Consider the following 24,790-nt stretch of genomic DNA (forward strand, 5'->3'; position numbering starts at 1 on the left):
ATAATAAATTAGCAGTGTTATAAGCTTCTCACTTTGTGATAATTTGTTACATAGCAATAGAAAACTAAGACAGCAGCAGAACTGCGGAATCTGACTTCCTCTCCAAATGCCTAGTATTGGTTTTTGTTTTTGAAGAAGGCATACACAAAAGCGTAGCTTCTGAATTACATGTTTGACATTTGAATGTTTACGCCTAGTGAGTTGACATTAACAGATGTTTAAAAATGACAATTTTGTCATAAATCAATTCTCCTCAGTTGCATAGTAATTTCTTCTTGTTTATCACAGAGATTAAAAAGATTCTTAAATATTCAAGTTGACATCTCCTCTGGATAATTTAAGATGCTACACCAGATTGCAAGCTTTAATCACTGTGCATTTAGGCGTGTAATTTTCTGAGATTTTTATGCCTGACAGAAATGCTCTTACCTAATACATGCCCATATAGTAGAAATAATAGAATTTAAATCAATAATTATTCAATGGGCACCTTCTATGTATCAGATACCAGGTTAGGTGCTGGAATCAAAGACAAATTCCCAACCACTGATTACAAGCAAAGATTATGGTTAATGGTGAACTGTTAGAAACATTGCCATTAAAAGCAGACACAGAGTACCCCCCATCACTACACTATTTGATGTGGTACTAGAGGTTGTCCTAACCATGAAGCTAAACAAGGAAAAATAAAAATATGGAACGGTTGGAAATGAGGGAAATAAAAATTGACATTATTATCAGACAATGTGACCACCTACAAAATAATCCTACAAGAAACTATAGACAAATTATTACAGTTAATTAGATGTACCAAATATATTCCTAAACTAGCAATAAATAGCTGTATACTATAATTTTAAGAAATATTCTTTGTAATAATAGCAACAAAAATGTCAGGTACCTAGAAATAAATGTAGTAAAGGATATGTGAGACATTCTAAGACTTTATGGAATTACATTAAAGGAGACCAATTCACATAAAGACACACAGTCTGCCCAAATTAATCTTTAAAACTGATATAGTTTCAACTAAAAATCCAAAGGAATATAAATAGTTCTATCATAAAGACACATTCATGCATATGTTCATTGCAGCACTATTAATAATAGCAAAGACATGGAAACAACCTTAATGCCCATCTATGGTAAACTGGATAAGAAAATGTGGTACATATATACTATAGAATACTATGCAGTCATAAAAATGAATTAGATCATGTCCTTTGCGGGAACATGCATGGAGCTGGAGGCCATTATCCTTGGCATACTAATGCAGGAACAGAAAACCAAATACCTCATGTTCTCACTTATAAGTGGGAGCTAAATGCTGAGAACACACGGACACATAGAAGGGAACAACAGACACTGGGGCCTAGTGGAGAGAGGAAAGTGGGAGGAGGGAGAGAATCAGGAAAAATAACTAATGAGTACTAGGCTTAGTACCTCAGTGACAAAATAATCTGTACAACAAACCCGCATGACACAAGTTTACCTATATAACAAACCTGCACATGTACCCCTGAACTTAAAAGTTAGAAAAAAAGAAAAAAGGTCTACAAGATCTCCTAAAATAAATCATAAGTAATTTATAAAAATTTAAAATTTTTGAACATTAAGAGTCCCCATTTTCAAAAGTGAAAAGACCAGACAAAGACTAAGAAAACTTATCTGAAACCCTTTTATATAGCAAATGATTAATATCCCAAATATATATTTTAAAAAACTTTGGTAAGAAAAAAAGAATAATGGGCAAAAATTGGAAAAAGTACTTGACTTTACTAGTAATGAGGGAAACACTAATGAAAGCTACAGTGAGATTTTTTACACATCCATCCAATAAATAAAAATTTAAAAATCAAGTAATAGTAAACCAGTGTACACTTTGGTGCAAATCACTTTGGAGAACAATTTGAGAACATCTGATAAAGTCAAAGATGCACAGATCCTACAACTTACAGTTCTGCTGCCAAAGAAATTTTTGCAAATGTGACCACGGATTATTATTCAAACATTACTTGTAAAACATTTGGATACAACATAAATGCCCATCAGTGACAGAATAGGTATGTAATTTGTGGTATATTTATACTTTGGAAAACCACATGGCTATAAAAAGAGTAACACAGAACCACATGTACTAAAATAGGAAAACCTCACAGTGGCAGAAGGATAACTAAAGTACTAACATTTATTTGAAGTTTTGAAACTCCACTATCTTGTTATAGGATGAATACAAATGTGGTTAAAATAATGACATGCATTTGGCTTAAAATGTTAAGTATCAAATACAGAATAGTGGTTCCTTTGGTTTGAAGAGGAAGGACGGAAGGAATGTGACTGAGTTTAACATTTAAGAGAAAGGCACCACTGCTCATCTAAATAACCGGGTGTCTGGCAGAAAGAAATATCCCTACCCTAAAGTGAGTTCTAATTAATGAATGCACTTGGATCCATGGAACCTCTGGATCAAAAATATCAAAGGCTTCATAATACCAAGAAAGTGCTAGCCAAAGTGATTTCTGTTTTGAAATTATTCTAATGAGATACGTAAGTCAAATAATAGTATCTATTTTTCATTCTCGGGCTTAAAACAATACATATTACAATAATGGCATGTGGCACAATTATTTTTCTCAAAAAAAAGTAAACTCAAAATACACAATAGTTGTTGTCAAGGATAGTTGTTAGGACATCTTCTTTTAAAGTTTATAAATAATTTTCTTGAAAACTTAATCAAATCAAACTTTAATTTGTTTTTTCCAAACGGTTTTGTTATGAAAAATTATAAACATATAGAAAATTGATAAACTACAATAAACTAGATTTTTTCAGTTTCACTTTTAACTTTTCAGTAAAAAAGACTTCAGAAGTATAAGTTTTCTTGTCATAAAAAATGTATATGCTTACAAAAACAAAAATTGACAAATGGGTCCTAATTAACTAAAGAGCTTCTGCAGGCTCAAGGTCCTGAGTTTTGGAGCACATGAAGGTTGCCAGGTGCAGGTCATTAAGGGATGATGGTGTTAAGTAAAAATGCTATATAAACCACATGCTGTTTGCAAGCAGTTATGGTTTTCCTGGCCAGCTCACTGCCACAGGGCCATGCAGATATCTTGTCCAGCCCACCACCACTGGATTCTCTCTCCCCTGTATATAAGTGCCCAGTACAGCCCCATGTCTCGTTTGCTGGCTCTGCGTCTCTTTTTGGCTTCTTGAATCAAAAGGTACCCGGGAGTTTACCCTACACCTGTCTAGAGAAGAAATTCCAAGGTCTTCAGTTGTTGCCACCTAAACCATTTAACTGTTTTACAAGGACTAGTATTTCTCAGTCCTTGATTGCACATTAAAGACTCCTAAGAAGCTTGAAAAATTAATATAGAGTCCTGAGCTCTACAACAGGGCAAGTAAATCAGAATATCTCACAGTGAGGCCCAGCTATCAATAGCTTTTAAAAGGTCTCCAAGCTATTCTCATGTACAGTCAAGGTTGAGAATCATTTATCTAGAACTAGATCAAGTCAAAGTTGGGCTAGATTGTCCTAGGCCTAGGGCAATGATGCATCACAATCACCTGGGGGATCTTGTTAATATTCCTGGATTTCAGACCAATTGAATTAAAATCTCTAGTGATGGGTGCTGAAGCCTCTTTTTAACAAGCTCTCCAGACATTCTGATTTAGCCAAATGGTCCTGGTGTGGTGACCAGTATTTGGGAAACCAATCACCTACCAATGTTTCTCAAGCTTTAACACACATAAGAATCACCTGAGAAATCTTGTTGCTGTGGAAGTTTTAATTCAGTAGGACTATGGTGGAACCTGAGATTCACTATTTCTTTTGGAGGGGAGGCAGGTGGTAGATGGAGTCTTGCTCTGTCGCCCTGGCTGGAGTGCAGTGGTGTGATCTCGGCTCACTGCAACCGTCGCCTCCTGGGTTCAAGTGATTCTCCTGCCTCAGCCTCCCAAGTAGCTGGTTTTACAGGTGTGCACCACTAAGCCCAGCTAATTTTTGTATTTTTAGTAGAGAAGGGGGTTTCACGATGTTGGCCAGGTTGGTCTCAATCTCCTGACCCCAAGTGATCTGCCCACCTTGGCCTCTCAAAGTGCTGGTATTACAGGCATCCAGCACTGCGCCCGGCCATACTATTTCTAATAAGCTCCCAGGTGATTGTTATGCTGCAAGCCTATGGATCACACTTCTTTTTTCTTTTGAGACAGTGTTCTCGCTCTGTCGCACAATCTCGGCTCACTACAAGCTCCGCCTCCAGGGTTCACACCATTCTCCTACCTCAGCCTCCCAAGTAGTTCAGACTACAGGCACCCGCCACCACGACTGGCTAATTTGTTTTGTTTTTTTTTTGTTGTTTTGTTTTTTAGTAGAGATGGGGGTCTCACCACGTTAGCTAGGATGGTCTCGATTTCCTGACCTCGTGATCCACCCATCTCGACCTCCCAAAGTGCTGAGATTACAGGCGTGAGCCACCACACCCGGCCTGGATCACACTTTTGAGTGGCCATCACTCAAACTACACAAACCCCATTTTCCCGATAGGTACATTTCTTGACTCTTCCTTACTAGCATCATTTGCAGCTCTGCTCTGGTGGGGTGGTTGAGACTTCTTTTCTTTCTTTTTTTTTTTTTTTTTGGAGACAAGTCTCGCTCTGTCGCCTAGGCTGGAGTGCAGTGGTGTGATCTCAGCTCACTGCAAGCTACGCCTCCCGGGTTCACGCCATTCTCCTGCCTCAGCCTCCCGAGTAGCTGGTACTACAGGCACCTGCCACCATGCCTGGCTAATTTTTTGTATTTTTAGTAGAGACGGGGTTTCGCCGTATTAGCCAGGATGGTCTCGATCTCCTGACCTCGTGATCCACCCACCTCGTCTTCCCAAAGTGCTGGGATTACAGGCTTGAGCCACTGTGTCCGGCCATGACTTTCTAAGATGCCCTCTCCTTTCTTAGTGACCACACACCCCGCAATATTCCCCTTACTCCAGCTCCACCTCGAATTCTGCCCGCTAAACCTCTCCTCTAAATTGCGAGAACATTTAGTGTCCAAACTAATTTTTCATGCTAAATAGCATACTTACCAATTATTTTTAAATGGTATGTTTTTCTTGGATCCCTAGTTTTCTTCGGTGACTATGCTGAGGATGTAGTTGGTATTTTTAAAATACTGGCTAGTTAAACACTTGAATAGTTATAAGGTAATTGTTCCCATTGTTACCTACTGGTTGAGAAAATACACATTAAAAAATTACTATCAATTTATTAATGTTTTCATATAAACATATTTTACTTGACAAAACAGCATGTATGCACCTTAATAGTATTACTTTACCATTATTTTTAACGCAAAAACTGCAATTACTTTTCACCAGCCTAATATTACAAAAGCATAAGATATCATGAATTTGGACTATTGATAAATAACTCAGAAACCTTTAGTTAGTATTCACACAAAAGGTTACTGACATAAAAGAGAGTCAGTCATTAAACAGTTGTCAACAAATATAACAAAAACAGAATTTATAAAAGAAAGAGACTGGGCAGAAAAAACACACATAGACTATCTGAGAGCAGTGTGTTTTGTTTTACTTTTCTTTGAGTAAGCTGATTGGCTGGAAGCCATCAAAAAGACAAATGTGGGCAGCCTTTCCTGGAGCAGGTTGACCAGCCATTAGTAACAACTATTGTAGTGACTTCTGGATTCTCTGAGAAAGTAAGCTGAGCAGCATTCATGATAAGCTGCCTATGTAGGATGGCTGCCAGGTCCTTCTGTTAACATTTCCACTTTAGTTGGGCTAAACTTACACCATATGCCCCTTCAAATCTTCTGAATTCTATCAGCAATTCTTAATCTTCCTTTTAATTTGCAATAAGAATTTTGTGGCTCATCATGTTTTCCTACCTCAGACTGAGAATCCCCATTCTAAGGCACCATCCTCGTCATATTCTCATGTGCATGTCCAGTAGTTATCAAGTGACTCATAGACTTGGCATTCTGCTACTCACGTTACTCCAGGATTGACTCTTAGAAAACAGCAGAGTAATTTTTCCGGGGTAAAAGAATGACTATACAACAGAAAAAGGGTCCTCACATGTTTTTGTGGCAATCCAGTTGCTACTAAATATTAGTGAAGATATGCCATTATATCATTAGCCACATGCCATTTTAGACATATCATTGCCTAAGCCACTATGGTGACTTCTATAATTCTAATTGTTTCAGATTGATGACTTTGTAATCAATATGTTAGGCTGAGCTTAAAATTTCAAGTTTTGATATTGTCTTCATCTGAACATGTGAGTTATTAAAATTAATCAAAATAAATGTGTTATCGAAAGGTATAAGTGTTGAAAGACAATGTTCCATGGATCTTTCGTGTTTCTGCACCTCTTATGAAGCACAAAAAGGTAAGAAATATAACTCCACTTCTTTTTACTGGTGTCTACCTTTTAGTTCAATACATCTAGATGTAGACAATAGCATGCTAAGAAAAGTTAAACAATAAAAAATCATGAGAGAATTATTTTTCAGAAAATGTGTCACTTAAAATATATAGTATAATGGGGCAGCATTTCAATATAATATTAAACATTTTAAATAAGTAATTTTTGAATATATTGTAATCTGATTCCATTTAAGATTTCGTTTTAATTTTGTATAAATTAAAATAGTCATGTATAAACATGACTATCTCAGAATTCTTTAAATAGAATTGCCTTAAATATGTTACTTATTCAACCCAAATTTCTAAGATATATGCTCTGATATAATAAAAGCCAAGAATACTATAATAGGAAACCTTAAGTATAAGAAAAACACCCTAATTTCTTGCTTATACAAATCAGCTCATCTGTATTTTCTAGGCTGATCACCCTAAAAAGTGGTCATAAACAGGAACATCCAACCATAAAACTAGGGAGAACTTACCATCCAATAAAAATAGTGATTCTTATAGAGTACTTATTATGTCATAGGTAATATAACTTCTTAATATATGAATTGATTTAAGCCTGATGGTAAAATATGAGGTAGAAATTAACATCCATGCTTTTATGGATGATAAAGCTAAGGAATAGAAAATGTATAGATTTTGACCATGATCACAGTTAGTAAGTGGTATAGCCAGGAATTGAACTTAAATCTGGCACCAAAAATCTATGTACTAAAACACTGTGCTACACTATACACTAAACCACCATGTGATACAACTGCAGTTGCATTGCTTTCAAACTTGCCTCATGATTCAGTCCTTTCTATACACTGATATTTAGTAAAGTGCCCATAGTGCCTTCTGTTAAGTACCATAGACAAACACAGTGAAACAGGGTCCCAGCCTCCAGTAAACTTTTCCCTAATTATCTCATTAAATTGCTATTTATTTAATATGTGTTCTTACCTTAAATTTATAATAATCTGATAGCTGTTTATGTGGAACTGGCAAATAAAAAGCCAGTATCATCCCTACCAATATGAAATCTTAGAATGCAGGGCCTAGGACAAAATAAAATTATACATTGAATCACATTTATTAATCCCATTCATAGATACATATATATATACCCCACCACCCCACCCACTCCTGTCCCACAAACAGACTCCTTCTTAATCTATTCAGAATTGCCACCTCTGATCATAGTGAGGCGGAAGACAAATTCAATGGTAGATTCAAAGTCATGTGCCTGAAGAAGTTCCATTTTCACAACTGTTTATAAGAAGTTCAAGAGGAATACTTTCTACTTACCTTTCTTCTGTACATCTTTTTTGTTTTGTTTTTTGTTTCAATGATTTTATTAACGTGCATAATAATCCTAGCACACAGTATGTATTCAACCAATGTTAATCAGTTCCCTAGGCTGCAACCCCATGATTTAATGGGCCATTAGATTTTCTTTTTTAAAAAATTTTTGATGTTTTTATTTATTTATTTTTAACTTTTATTTTAGGCTCAGAGATACATGAGCAGGTTTGTTACGTAGGTAAACTTGTGTCATGGGTGTTTGTTGTACAGATTATTTTGTCACCCAGCTACCAAGCCTAGTACCCAATAGTTATTTTTTCTGTTCCTCTCCCTCCCCTCAAGTAGGACCCAATGTTTGTTGTTCCTTTCTTTGTGTTCATGAGTTCTCCTTATTTAGCTCCCACTTATAAGTGAGAACATGAAGTATTTGGTTTTCTGTTCCTACATTAGTTTGCTAATAATAATGGCCTCCAGCTCCATCCATGTTTCTGCAAAAGACATGATCTCGTTTTTTATGGCTGCATAGTATTCTATGGTATATATTTACCACATTTTCTTTATCCAATCTGTCATAGACAGGCATTTAGGTTGATTCCATGTCTTTCCTATTGTGAATAGTGCTACAATGAATATTCACATGAATGTGTCTTATGGTAGAATGATTTATATTCTTTTGGGTATATACCCAATAATGAGATTGCTGGGTCAAATGGTAGTTCTGTTTTTAGGTCTTTGAGGAATTGCCATGCTGCTTTCAATAATGGCTGAACTAATTTACACTCCCACCAACAGTGTATAAGTTTTCCCGTTTCTCTGCAACTTCTCCAGCATCTGTTATTGTTTGACTTTTTAGTAATAGCCATTCTGACTGGTATTAGATGGTATCTCATTGTAGTTTTGATTTGCATTTCCCTAAGGATAACTAATATTGAGCTTTTTTTTCATCTACTTGTTGATCACATGCATGTCTTCTTCTGAGAAGTGTCTGTTCATGTTTTTTGCCCACTTGTTAATGGGGTTGTTTTTCTCTTGTAATTTAAGTTCCTTATAGATGCTGGATATTAGACCTTTCTCAGATGCATAGTTTGCAAAAATGTTCTGTCATTCTGTAGGCTGTCTGTTTACTCTGTTGATAATTTCTTTTGCTGTGCAGAAGTTATTTAGTTTAATTAGACCCCATTTGTCAATTTTTGCTTTTGTTGCAATTGCTTTTGGCATCTTTCTCATGAAATCGCGCCCATTCCTATATTCAGGATGGTATTGCCTAGGTTGTCTTCCAGGGTGTTTATACTTTTTGGTTTTACATTTAAGTCTTTAATTCAGACAAAAAAAGCCATTCAAAAGATAAATGAATCCAGGAGTTGGCTTTTTGAAAAAATTAACTAGTAAAGAAGAAAACAGAGCAGATCCAAATAAACACAATTAGAAATGACAAAGGGGACGTTACTGCTGACCTCACAGAAATAAAAAATAAACACCAAAAACTACTACAAACACCTCTACACACAAAAATTAGAAAACCTAGGAGAGATGGATATATTTCTGGACACATATATCCTCCAAAGACTGAACCAGGGAGAAACTGATTCCCTGAACAGATCAATAATGAGCTCTGAAATTGAATCAGTAATAAATAGCCTACCAACCAAAAAAAAAAAAAAAAAAAGCCAGTACCAGATGGATTCACAGCCGAATTCTACCAGATGTACAAAAAGGAGCTGGTACCATACATACTAAAACTATTCCAAAAATTGAGGAGGAGGGACTCCTCCCCAACTCATTGGGAGGCCAGCATCATCCTGATACCAAAATCTGACAGACACAACAGAAAAAGAAAATTTCAGGCCAATATCATTAATGAACATTGATATAAAAACATCAATAAAATACTTGCCAGCTGAATCCAGCAGCACATCAAAAAGTTAACCCACCATGAGCAAGTAGGCTTCCTCCCCAAGATGCAAGGTTGGTTCAACATATGCAAATCAATAAATGTAATTCATCACATAAAGAGACCTAAAGACAAAAACCAAATGATTATCTCAATAGATGCAGAAAAGGCTTTCAATAGAATTCAACATCCATTCATGTTAAAAACTTTCAATAAACTAGGTATAGAAGGAACATACCTCAAAATAATAAGAGTCATCTATGACAGACCCACAGCCAACATCATACTGAATGGGCAAAAGCTGGAAACATTCCCCTTGAAAACTGGCACAAGACAAGGATGCTCTCTCACCACTCCTATTTAACATAGTATTGGAAGTCTTGGCCAGCGCAATCAGGCAAGAGAAAGAAATAAAGCGTATCCAAACAGGAAGAGAGGAAGTCAGACTATCCCTGTTTGCAGACAATATGATTTGATATCAAGAAAACCCCATAGTCTTGGCCAAAAGCTCCTGCAGCTGATAAACAATGTCAGCAAAGCTTCAGGATACAAAATCAAGGTACAAAGATCACTAACATTCCTATATACCACCAACAGCCAAGTTGAGAGTCAAATCAATTCCCATTCACTATTGCTATAAAAAGAATAAAATACCCAGGAATACAGCTAACCAAGGAGGTGACAGATTTCTACAATGAGAATTACAAACCACTGCTCAAACAAATCAGAGATAAAACAAACAAATGGAAAAACATTCCATGTTCATATATAAGAAGAATTTATATCATTAAAATGGCCATTGTGCCCAAATGATTCAATGCTATTCCTATCAAAGTACTGATGACATTCCTCACAAAGCTAGACAAAAACTATCTTAAAATTGATATGGAACCAAACAGGAGCCGCAATACCCAAGACAATGCTGAAGGCATCACGCTACCTGACTTCAAACGATGCTACAGGGCTACAGACAGCATGGTACTGGTACAAACAGACACATAGACCAATGGAACAGAATAGAGAGCCCATAAATACGGCCACACACCTACAACCATCTGATCTTTGACAAAGCTGACAAAAACAAGCAATGGGTAAAGGACTCCCTATTCAATAAATGGTGCTGGGATAACCGGCTAGCCATATGCAGAAGATTGAAACTGGACCCCTTCCTTACAACATACACAAAAATCAATTTTTCTGTGCATCTGACTGCCCATTTTATCAAATAATCTCAGTTCAACCCAGGAATTCTATACTCTTTCCTAATAAAATACTCAATAAAATAGGAATAGATAGAAACTTTCTTAATATATTGCAGCACAAAAGCCAGGAGCATATAATAAGGAAATACCAGAAGCACCCCTTTAAAAGGCAAGAATGAGAGAAGGAAAACTACTAACACAAGTACTATTTCAGATTGTATAGGATGTATTCGTTGTAATGCCATTAAGAAAGAGAAAATATGGCTGGGCACAGTGGCTCACGCCTGTAATCCCAGCACTTTGGGAGGCCAAGGCAGGCGGATCATGAGGTCAGGAGTTTGAGACCAGTCTGGTTAACACGGCAAAACCGTGTCTCTACTAAAAATACAAAAATTAGCCAGGCGTGGTGGTGGGCTCCTGTAATCCCAGCTACTGGGGAGGCTGAGGCAGGAGAATCGCTTGAACCTGGGAGGTGGAGGTTGCAGTGAGTCGATATCATACTATTGCACTCCAGGCTGGGGGACAAGAGCAAGGCTCTGTCTCAGAAAAAAAAGAAAAGAAAAGAAAGAAAGAGAAACTATTTAGGGCCTGTGAATTGAAAAATGTCCTAATTGCTTTCCATTGCTTAATAACATAAAAATCATATCATATGGTATATACCTGTATGTGCCAAAAAAATTAATGGGAAAAACAACTACAATATGATTTCAGGTATATTATTTAGGTAGCAGAATATAAAATTAATATACAGAAATCCATAGAATTTATCAAAATGACAACCAGTTAAATGACATAATAGAAACTAAGATGTTGTTTACTATAACAGCAAAAATATAAAATGCTAAAAATATACTTAATAAAAAGTTGATCTCATACGAGTAGAGATTAGAGTAGTGGTTACCAGAGGCTGTGAAGAGGAGGGGTAGGGAGAATGGAGAGGGTTGGTCAACAAGTAGAAAGTTTTAGTTAAATAAGAGGATTACTTTCTAGTGTTTCATTGCACAGTATGGTAATTATAGTTAACAACAGTATATCATATATTTCATAATAGCTAAAGAGAGAATTTTACATGTTGACACCACAAAGAAATGATAAATGTCTCAGATGAAGGATATGCTAATTACCCTTACTTGGGTTTCTTTTTTTTTTGAGTCAGAGTCTCACTCTGTCACCTAGACTGGAGTGCAGTGGTGTGATCTCGGCTCACTGCAACCTCCACCTCCTGGGTTCAAGTGATTCTCATGCCTCAGCCTCCTGAGTAGCTGGGACTACAAGCACATGCCACCATGCCTGGAAATTATCATTATTCTTATTATTATTCTTATTATTTTTGAGACGGAGTCTTGCTCAGTCGCCCAGGCTGGAGGGCAGTGGCGCAATCTCGGCTCACTGCAAGCTCCGCCTTCTGGGTTCACGTCATTCTCCAGCCTTAGCCTCCCGAGTAGCTGGGACTACAGGCGCCCACCACCATGCCCAGCTAATTTTTTTTTTTTTTTGTATTTTTAGTAGAGACGGGATTTCACCGTGTTAGCCAGGCTGGTCTTGAAATCCTAACCTCAGGTGATCCACCCACCTCAGCCTCCCAAAGTGCTGAGATTACAGGCGTGGGCCACCGCACCGGGCTCTAATTACCCTAATTTGATCATTACACATTGTATACATGTGTTGAAACATCGCACTGTACCCATAAATATGTACAATTATTACGTGTCAGTTACAAATAAAACTTTTTAAAAAAGGAAATGTAAAATCCTCCGTGAGAAAAAGATCATTAAAACCCTTCTGAAGAAAAATACAAATATAGACTTGAACAAATTTCTAGAGCCATTTCATGAAGAAGCAGACTCAGTATCACAAAGATGTCAGTTCTTTGTGTTAATTCACAGATTTAATGTGATTTTATTTAAATAATCAACTTTTTTCCTAGAGCTAATAAAATTGATTCTAAAGTCCATATGGAAAAATAGGGAAGTCAAAATAGAACAGGAAACCCCTGAAATATAGAAATGGTGGGTAGGGGGAAGATGGGAGGAAGAAGCACTACCTCTACCACATATTACATTATCAAGCCTCAAAAATTAAAATAATGTGGCATTGGCATATGAGTAGTCAGACCATGAAACAAAATTGAATGTCCAGAAATAGAAAAAGTACACATAGAAACATAATAAAACAGAAAGCAGCATTTTGAATCAAGATAAAATATGGTCAGTCAGTTCTGCTAAAATGGCAAATAACCATTCTTACAAATTATGCCATTATGTAAAATCATACAATAAAAACCACAGGGCATATAGGGGTCAACATTCAAAAACTTTATCAGTGACTTTTTTTTTTTTTTTTTTTTGAGACAGGGTCTTGCTCTGTCACCTAGGCTAGAGTGCAGTGGCATGCTTACAGCTCACTGCAGCCTCAATCTGGGCTCAAGCAATCCTCCCACCTCAGCTTCCCAAGTAGCTGGGACTACAGGGATGCATCACCACACCTGGCTAATTTTTATTTTTTTGTACAGAATTTACAAAAATTAAATTTTGTACAAAATTACAGAGTTTCACCATGTTGCCCAGGCTGAGACTTTTTTTTAAGATGGGGATTTAATAAAAAGCATAGCATAGTTTTATACATGTTAAATAGTTAAGAAATACATAGATACTATTTTTTAAATGGCACTTAATCTTAAAAAAGACCTGAAATTTGCTTGTGAAAGTGTATGTAGGAAAGATTGCAGCTTGTGAGTTACTACGGAGTGGTACAAGGAGGATTCTCACAGTTTGTGATGTTTCACAGCTTTAAATCCTTTTGATGCAGGGAAGGCAAGTCTCAAAGTTGGGGTTTAGCCCAGGAAGGTTCTTGACTTCACCTAGGAAAGAATTCGAGTGTGAACCAGTGGTAGAAGAAAACAGCTTTATTGAGGCAGCAGCACTACAGCTCCATGACTGCTCCTGCAGGGCAGGGCTACCCCATAGGCAGTGTATAGGCAGTAACAGCTCAGGGATAGTTCTGCAGTCTTATTTATACCTACTTTCAATTACATGTAAATTAATGAGCAGATTATTCAGAAATATCTAGAAAAGGGGTGGTAACTTCCAGGTTGCTGCCATGGAAAAGGGCAATAACTTTCAAGTGTTGCTATGGCAATGATAAACTGTCATGGGGCTGAAGGGTGTATCTTATGGAGAGGTACTTTTCGTGCCTCTTCCTTTCTTCAGCCAGTCTTCAATCTGGTCTGGAGTCAAGTCCTACCTCCTACTTCACTGGGGCCTGTTTTTCTTTTCTTTTTTTTTTTTTTTTTTTTGTGCCTTTGAGATGTAGATCCTTCAAAAGATACATTTTCAATAACAGCTGTTTCCTCAAAACTGTAGTTTGATATAATATATAGCCTAGCTCTTCAATTCACATGTGTCTCACTGCTGGAAATTCTTTTTTAATTATTTAATTATTTATTTTAGAGAGATAGAGTCTTGCTCTGTTGCCCAGGCTGGAGTGCAGTGCTGCAATCAGAGTTCATTGCACCCTCAAACTCCTGGGCTCAAGCCATCCTCCTGCCTCACCCTCCCAAAGTGCTGGGATTACAGGCATGAGCCGCCACACCTATCTGGAAATTCTTTTGTGGCTTTTTTGTACACAAAAAAAGCCTGACAGCTGAAGACTTTGAAAACTACAGTGATGTTTAAAATTGCCAAACCAGCACCTCTAAATTTAAAAAAACTAAAAGTTATTCAGGATTTGTCAATATCTGCTTAAGGTCTTTGCTTTGTATATAGATTACTCTTTCTCTTTGTTTTTTTGTTTTGAGATGGAGTCTCACTCTGTCACTGAGCAGTGGCACGATCTGGGCGCACTGCAATCTCCACCTCCTGGGTTCCCACCATTCTCCTGCCTCAGCCTCCCACGTAGCTGAGACTATGGGTGCCCGCCAGCTTGCCCAGCTAATTTTTTGTATTTTTAGTAGAGATGGGGTTTCACCGTGTTAGCCAGGATGGTCTCGATCTCCTGACCTCGTGATCTGCCCACCTTGGCCTCCCAAAGTGCTGGGATTACAGGCGTGAGCCACCACGTCTGGCCTACTCTTTCTCTTTGATTATAAGAAAGGCTGTTCTCAACACAGTTTGGTCTTCAATCTATATTCCACAATTTTTCCATTTCTTCTATTTCTTGAGACCTTTTCTTACTGACTTCACAGCACTTGAACTTGTTCCAGCCACGACGTTTCTTTTATTTTGTGGAGTTTCTGTCTACAATGTGAACTTCCATATGCCTTTTACCTGACAGAGATTGTTACAGAATACCAGGCATTTGGTCTAGGTCCAGTTGCTTGCCACACAGAAGGCCAATCACTGAGATGAGCATTGCCTGAGAAGACTTCAATCGGGAGCTGTGTCTGAGGAGATGGGTGATCAGTTTCAAATCTATCTTCCTGACCAACTAAAAGCAGGGGTTTATATAGCAGGGAAGAAATGTAAACATGTGTGGGAAAACAGTAATTAGGCAGGGGTAAGGAAGAAATGTTGCTCAACAGGAAGCAGGTAGTTGGTTAGGCAGTCATGATGGATAAAGGGTCCGGTGTCTTATTTTCCAGTGCAATGATCTAGTAAGTTTCAGTTCCTTGATACTATCTGGGACTCCTGAGAATTCATTTCCTGAGAAAGGAACTCAGATGAGACAATTATAACTTTCTCAAGTTCTAAGACTGGGAGGCTTAGTTTCCATGTTTAATCAAAGAAGCCCTAAATATCAGCTCTATGGAATAATTGGGCTGGTTTCAATATCACATATTTTCTCATTTCCCTCAAAACTTTTACTATGTCAAGACTTTACCCAGTATTTAGTTTTTCTTTTTCATGCACTGCTTAGCATTTTTGAACCACCCTGCTTAGGTATGTTTGGGAAGTTAAATGAGTGTTATTGTTGTTGCTGTTGTTTAACATAGAAAAGTTTACAAATGTGTAAAATAATAGCAAAATGTCTGTGCATGTTGTACTCCTCCATAGGGTAGCCCAGTTAAGCTGGGTACAGTTTTTTGCATGAGTTTTATGTTTCTAACATAAAATTGTGCATAAGAAAATGCAAATTTAGGGTTATGATCAAACATATATAAATTGCATTGGAATATATGAATTGCATTGGAACAACTTGTGTTTTCTTTTCTTTTTTTTTTTTTTTGAGATGGAGTCTCTCTCTGTTGCCCAGGCTGGAGTGCCAGTGGCGCGATCTCGGCTCACTGCAACCTCCACCCCCCAGGTTCAAGCAATTCTCCTGCCTCACCTCCTGAGTAGCTGGGATTTCAGGCGTGCTGTAATTTTTGTACTTTTAGTAGAGACAGTGTTTCACCATCTTGGCCAGGCTGGTCTTGAACTCCTGACCTCATGATCCACCCACCTCGGCCTCCCAAAGTGCTGGGATTACAGGAGTGAGCCATCGTACCTGGCCAACAACTTGTGTTTTCAAAACAAGTATAATAGCAGAACTGACTGCACTTTCTAAATGTGGAAAAAGATAAAATTGAGTCCAAAAAATAAACTCCAAATGGATCAAAGATCCAAAGGTAAAAAATGAAACTATACAAGTATGGGAAGAAGACAAGTACAAGACTAGAATTTCTATACATCCTACGAGTGGAGAAAGTTTTCTAACCCCAAATACAAACTACAGAAACAATAAAAGATTTACAAATTTGACTATATCAAAAACTGTTTAAATCATGACCGATAAAAATAAAACAAAAGCAGAGTCAATGAAGAAAAATAACAAGTAGGAAAAAAAGCTTGCAGCTTTTCACTAGCAAAAGGCTTAACTACTTTTTAGGTAAAGACCTGAAAATCAAGAAATATGATAACAGCATCTATTGGTAAGGCTTTGAGGAAACAAACTGCTGATAGAAATGCAAAATAGGGCTGGGAGCAGTGGCTCACGTCTGTAATTCCAACACTTTGGGAGGCCAACGCAGGAGGATCACCTGAGGTCAGGAGTTCGAGACCAGCCAGACCAACATGGAGAAACCCCATTTCTACTAAAAATACAAAAAAATTAGCTGGGCGTGGTGGCGCACGTCTGTAATCCTAGCTACCCAGGAGGCTGAAGCAGGGGAATCGCTTGAACCTGGGAGGCGGAGGTTGCAGTGAGCTGAGATTGTGCCACTGCACTCCAGCCTGGGCAACAAGAGCAAAACTCCGTCTCAAAAAAAAAAAAAAAAAGATGCAAAATGGTTCAACAGAGGATCATTTTGTAATACCTAAAAAAAATTATATAAAAATGATACTATTTCTATCATTCTAATACCAAAACTATTTCTAAAGCTTCATTCCAAAAATAAACTGCCAAAAATACTAAGAAAATTTACTTGACAATACCATATGTAATATATGTACATTGTGGATTTTATATAGTATACATTTTATTGTATTTTCTAGCCAATACAGGCTGCTAATTAAATAGCTGAGAAAAAATAAGCTACATAAATATTTCAACTAAACAATTCTCACCAAGAAAGAACTCACTAGTTTATTTCTTACTCTGCTTTGAAGTAGAGACTACAAATCCAAACTGCAAGCCTTATGTAAGTAATCACGTCAAGAACAGACTTTCCCTGAAGAAGAAAATTCCACAAGCTTTTAAAGATGCAAAACATATAATTTTTTTTTTGAGATGGAGCCTTGCTGTGTCACCCAGGCTGGAGTGCAGTGGCACAATCTCAGCTCACTGCAACCTCCGCCTCCTGGATTCAAGTGATTCTCCTGCCTTGGCCTCCTGAGTAGCTGGGATTACAAGCATGTGCCACCACGCCCAGCTATTTTTTGTATTTTTAGTAGAGATAGGATTTTGCCATGTTGGCCAGGCTGGTCTCGAACTCCTGATCTCAAAACATATAATTTTTAATTGACCGCAAAACATATAATTTTTAATTGATCATATAAATGTTAAAATTATTAATTTTTAAGTGACGTATTGGGTTATATTGGTGTCATTCATATATACGTATATAAATGACACATTCATACATTCCCAATGAGAAAGGAAGGGGTAGATTAAGAGAGACAGCAGAAAGAAGAGGAGATTTAGCATTTAAGAAGTGCCTTGCATGGTGCAAGCTTTTGACAAGGATTTTAATAATAGCAGCACTGTGGTTATTCCGAATATATATATATATATATATATATATATATATATATATATATATATTCAGAGTATATATATATAATATATAACATATATATGACATATATATAACATATATATGACATATATAACATATATATACACACACAGAGAGAGAGAGAGAGAACAGATAGATATATCTCCGCAAAGTAACTTTGTAAAACCTTGACTATCAAAAGAGAAACAGATGGCTTGCCTGCTTTTAATGCCCAATTAAACTTATATATACTAAAGAAATAAAATAATCCCCACTGCTTACTGTTAGTCTTTGTAGTTAACAAAAGGACATTCTCTGCTTTCGAAGCTCACTGCAGTTTTTAGTAAATCAGCTAATGATGTATTTGTATGCTATGTATAATATGTTTATGTAATACTCATATTCTCATTATTGAAAAAGTGGCATAGATGACTATTCTTTTCTTTAATTATTTCAATGGAAATAACACTGACTTTGGAGTCATACAAACTTGGAATTAAAATTTGGCATAGCATTTTGGTAGATGAGTCACTTTGTGCAAGTTATTTAATCTCTCTAAAATTCAGTCTCCTCATCTATGAATTGTGAACAATCAGTGCTTGCTATTATTAAAACGCCTGTCAAAAGTTACGACCATGGGAGGGACTGCTTGAGTGCTAAATCTCCTCTCCTGTCTGCACTCTGTCTGAGTGTGCCCTTCCCTTTCTTGCTGGCCTCTGTGATTAGAGCACAGACATTCAAGGCTCAACCTAAACTAAAGTGTTACATCAGCAAAATTGATCAAAGCGCTTTTGCTTTTTGATCATGCACCTTCCTCCCCATCTTATGTGTCCTATATTTACTTTCCACTTCCCTAACAAAAGGCTCCTCTGCTAATTGGCAAGTGAAGCTGAATATATTATCCCTGCCAAGATAATTTGCATTTTAATAAGGCACAAAATCTATTCTACTAGTCATTAGAGCAATCTTAATCATCATATATCATATAATGATTCTGTACCACATAATGAGCTTGATTTGAACCAAGTTAACAGGCTTAACAGCCTGCTCTTCTAGAAAAATTGAAAAATATTTTATATACCCTTCTTTTCCTTCCCCTCCAATAGGCAAGTTTATGGACTGGAAAATTTTCTGATCACTCCAGATGTCATCTGCAAAGTAGGGAGAGAACTGAACTAAAATACACCTTCCAAATATATACAACAATAACAAAAATAAAAAAATCTATTAACATAATTATATGATTTTTCTTCTTTAATCTGCTATGGTAATGACTTATATGAATAGATTTCCTAGAGTTAAACTATCTTTCAACCTTGAAATGCAATAAAGTACTTGTTTATGGTTTATTTCTCTTGCAATACATTGTTAAATTTAATTTGCTAATATTTTATTTAGATATGTATATCTATTCATGTATATTTTTGTTTGAACTATTATTACTAGTATTCAGAATTAAGGTTGCCTTTAAAAAATTAATTGTGGCCATTTTGCATCCAATTTTGGTCTGAAATAGCAAGTAATAGAGGAATTATATGTTATTTGAAAGTTAGGTCGACAGGCGGTTCCAAGATGCCCGAATAGGAACCGGTCCAGTCTACAGCTCCCAGCATGAGCAACGCAGAAGACGGGTGATTTCTGCATTTCCAACTGAGGTACCAGGTTCATCTCACTGGGGCTTGTCTGACAGTGGGTGCAGCGCACTGAGCGTGAGCCAAAGCAGGGCGAGGCATCACCTCACCCGGGAAACGCAAGGACTCAGGGAATTCCCTTTCATAGCCAAGCAAAGCTGTGACAGATGGCACCTGGAAAACTGGGTCACTCCCACCCTAATACTGTGCTTTTCCAATGGTCTTAGCAAACGGCACACCAGGAGATTATATCCTGTACCTGGCTCGGAGGGTCCCATGCCCATGGAGCCTTGCTCAGTGCTTGCACAGCAGTCTGAGATCAAACTTCAAGGTGGCAGCCAGGCTGGGGGAGGGGCACCCGCCATTGCTGAGGCTTGAGTAGGTAAACAAAGCTGCCCGCTGGGAAGCTCAAACTGGGTGGAGCCCACCGCAGCTCAAGGAGGCCCGCCTGCCTCTGTAGGCTCCACCTCTGAGGGCAGGGCATAGCTGAACAAAAGGCAGCAGAAACCTCTGCAGACTTAAATGTCCCTGTCTGACAGCTTTGAAGACAGTAGTGGTTCTCCCAGCACGGAGTTTGAGATCTGAGAATGGACAGACTGCCTCCTCAAGTGGGTCCCTGACCCCCAAGTAGCCTATCTGGGAGGCACCCCCCAGTAGGGGCAGACTGACACCACACAGGGCTGGGTACCCCTCGGAGATGAAACCTCCAGAGGAACAATCAGACAGCAACATTTGCTGTGCAGCAATATTCGCTGTTCTGCAGCCTCCGCTGCTGATACCCAAGCAAACAGGGTCTGGAGTGGACCTCCAGCAAACTCCAAGAGACCTGCAGCTGAGGGTCCTAACTGTTAGAAGGAAAACTAACAAACAGAAAGGACATCCACACCAAAACCCCATCTGTATGTCACCAATATCAAAGACCAAAGGTAGATAAAACCACAAAGACGGGGAAAAAAACAGAACAGAAAAACTGAAAATTATAAAAATCAGAGCACCTCTTCTCCTCCAAAGGAATGCAGCTCCTCACCAGCAATGGAACAAAGCTGGACGGAGAATGACTTTGACGAGTTGAGAGAAGAAGGCTTCAGACGATCAAACTTCTCCAGGCTGAAGGAGGAAATTCGAACCCATCGCAAAGAAGTTAAAAACCTTGAAAAAGATTAGACAAATGGCTAACTAGAACAACCAATGCAGAGAAGTCCTTAAAGGACTGATGGAGCTGAAAACCATGGCACAAGAACTACGTGACAAATGCACAAGCTTCGTAGCCAATTCGATCAACTGGAAGAAAGAGTATCAGTGATTAAAGATCAAATGAATGAAATGAAGCGAGAAGAGAAGTTTAGAGAAAAAATAATAAAAAGAAATGAACAAAGCCTCCAAGAAATATGGGACTATGTGGAAAGACCAAATCTACGTCTGACTGGTGTACCTGAAATTGACGGGGAGAATGGAACCAAGTTGGAAAACACTCTGCAGGATATTATCCAGGAGAATTTCCCCAACCTAGCAAGGCAGGCCAACATTCAAATTCAGGAAATACAGAGAATGCAACAAAGATACTCCTCGAGAAGAGCAACTCCAAGACACATAATTGTCAGATTCACCAAAGTTGAAATGAAGGAAAAAATATTAAGGGGAGCCAGAGAGAAAGGTCAGGTTACCCACAAAGGGAAGCCCATCAGACTAACAGCTGATCTCTCAGCAGAAACTCTACAAGCCAGAAAAGAGTGGGGGCCAATATTCAACATTCTTAAAGAAAAGAATTTTCAACCCAGAATTTCATATCCAGCCAAACTAAGCTTCATAAGTGAAGGAGAAATAAAATACTTTACACACAAGCAAATGCTGAGATTTTGTCACCACTAGCCCTGCCCTACAAGAGCTCCTGAAGGAAGCACTAAACCTGGAAAAGAACAACCGGTACCGGCCACTACAAAAACATGCCAAATTGTAAAGACCATCAAGTCTAGGAAGAAACTGCATCAACTAACAGCAAAATAACTAGCTAACATCATAATGACAGGATTAAATTCACACATAACAATATTAACCTTAAATGTAAATTAGCTAAATGCTCCAATTAAAAGACACAGACTGGCAAATTGGATAAAGAGTCAAGACCCATTAGTGTGCTGTATTCAGGAAACCCATATCACATGCAGACACACACGGGTTCAAAATAAAGGGATGGAGGAATATCTACCAAGCAAATGGAAAACAAAAAAAGGCAGGGGTTGCAATCCTAGTCTCTAATAACACAGACTTTAAACCAACAAAGATCAAAAGAGACAAAGAAGGCTATTACATAATGGTAAAGGGATCAATTCAACAAGAAGAGCTAACTATCCTAAACATATATGCACCCAATACAGGAGCACCCAGATTCATAAAGCAAGTCCTTAGAGACCTACAAAGAGACTTAGACTCCCACACAATAATAATGGGAGACTTTAACACCCCACTGTCAACATTAGACAGATCAACGAGACAGAAAGTTAACAAGGATATCCAGGAATTGAACTCAGCTCTGTACCAAGTGGACCTAATAGACATCTACAGAACTCTCCACCCCAAATCAACAGAATATACATTCTTCTCAGCACCACACTGCACTTATTCCAAAATTGACCACATAGTTGGAAGTAAAGCACTCCTCAGCAAATGTAAAAGAACAGAAATTAAAACAAACTGTCTCTCAGACCACAGTGCAATCAAACTAGAACTCAAGATTAAGAAACTCACTCAAAACCACTCAACCACATGGAAACTGAACAACCTGCTCCTGAATGACTACTGGGTACATAACGAAATGAAGGCAGAAATAAAGATGTTCTTTGAAACCAGCGAGAACAAAGACACAACATACCAGAATCTCTGGGACATATTTAAAGCAGTGTGTAGAGGGAAATTTATAGCACTAAATGCCCACAAGAGAAAGCAGGAAAGATCCAAAATTGACACCCTAACATCACAATTAAAAGAACTAGAGAAGCAAGAGCAAACACCTTCAAAAGCTAGCAGAAGGCAAGAAATAACTAAGATCAGAGCAGAACTGAAGGAAATAGAGACACAAAAAAACCCTTCAAAAAATCAATGAATCCAGTAGCTGGTTTTTTGAAAAGATCAACAAAATTGATAGACCGCTAGCAAGACTAATAAAGAAGAAAAGAGCAAAGAATCAAATAGATGCAATAAAAAATGATAAAGGGGATATCACCACCGATCCCACAGAAATACAAACTACCATCAGAGAATACTATAAACACCTGTATGCAAATAAACTAGAAAATCTAGAAGAAATGGATAAATTCCTTGATACACACACCCTCCCAAGACTAAACCAGAAATAAGTTGAATCTCTTAAAAGACCAATAACAGACTGAAATTGAGGCAATAATTAACAGCTTACCAACCAAAAAAAGTCCAGGACCAGACGGATTCACAGCCGAATTCTACCAGAGGTACAAGGAGGAGCTGGTACCCTTCCTTCTGAAACTATTCCAATCAACAGAAAAAGAGGGAATCCTACCTAACTCATTTTATGAGGCCAGCATCATCCTGATACCAAAGCCTGGCAGAGACACAATGAAAAAAGAGAATTTTAGACCAATATCCCTGATGAACATCGATGCAAAAATCCTCAGTAAAATACTGGCAAACAGAATCCAGAACTACATCAAAAAGCCTATCCACCATGATCAAGTGGGCTTCATCCCTGGGATGCAAGGCTGGTTCAATGTATGAAAATCAATAAACATAATCCAGCATATAAATAAAACCAGTCAAAAACCACATGATTATCTCAATAGATGCAGAAAAGGCCTTCGACAAAATTCAACAGCCCTTCATGCTAAAAACTCTCAATAAATTAGGTATTAATGGGACGTATCTAAAAATAATAAGAGCTATTTATGACAAACCCACAGCCAATATTATACTGAATGGGCAAAGACTGGAAGCATTCCCTTTGAAAACTGGCACACGACAGGGATGCCCTCTCTCACCACTCCTATTCAACATAGTGTTGGAAGTTCTGGCCAGGGCAATCAGGCAAGAGAAAGAAATAAAGGGTATTAAATTAGGAAAAGAGGAAGTCAAATTGTCCCTGTTTGCAGATGACATGATTGTATATCTAGAAAAACCCATCATCTCAGCCCAAAATCTCCTTAAGCTGATAAGCAGCTTCAGCAAAGACTCAGGATACAAAATCAATGTGCAAAAATCACAAGCATTCTTATACACAATAACAGACAGAGAGCCAAATCATGAGTAAACTCCCATTCACAATTGCTTCAAAGAAAATTAAATACCTAGGAATCCAACTTACAAGGGATGTGAAGGACCTCTTCAAGGAGAACTACAAACCACTGCTCAACAAAATAAGAGGACACAAACAAAAGAACATTCCACGCTCATGGATGGGAAGAATCAATATTGTGAAAATGGCCATACAGCCCAAGGTAATTTACAGATTCAGTGCCATCCCCATCAAGCTACCAATGACTTTCTTCACAGAATTGGAAAAAACTACTTTAAAGTTCATATGGAACCAAAAAGAGCCCACATTGCCAAGTCAATCCTAAGCCAAAAGAACAAAGCTGGAGGCATCTCGCTACCTGACTTCAAACTATACTACAAGGCTACAGTAACCAAAACAGCATGGTACTGGTACCAAAACAGAAATATAGACCAATGGAACAGAACAGAACCCTCAGAAATAATACCACACATCTACAACCATCTGATCTTTGACAAACCTGACAAAAACAAGAAATGGGGAAAGTATTCCCTATTTAACAAATGATGCTGGGAAAACTGGCTAGCCATATGTAGAAAGCTGAAACTGGATCCTTTCCTTATACCTTATACAAAAATTAATTCAAGATGGATTAAAGACTTAAATGTTAGACCTAAAGCCATAAAAACCCTAGAAGAAAACCTAGGCAATACCATTCAGGAGATAGTCATGGGCAAGAATTTCATGTCTAAAACACCAAAAGCAATAGCAACAAAAGCCAAAATTGACAAATGGGATCTAATTAAACTAAAGAGCTTCTGCACAGCAAAAGAAACTACCATCAGAGTGGACAGGCAACCTACAGAATGGGAGAAAATTTTTACAAACTACTCATCTGACAAAGGGCTAATATCCAGAATCCACAAAGAACTCAAACAAATTTACAAGAATA

This window comes from Symphalangus syndactylus, chromosome 8 (genome assembly GCF_028878055.3).
Source record: "Symphalangus syndactylus isolate Jambi chromosome 8, NHGRI_mSymSyn1-v2.1_pri, whole genome shotgun sequence".
Classification (NCBI taxonomy): domain Eukaryota; kingdom Metazoa; phylum Chordata; class Mammalia; order Primates; family Hylobatidae; genus Symphalangus; species Symphalangus syndactylus.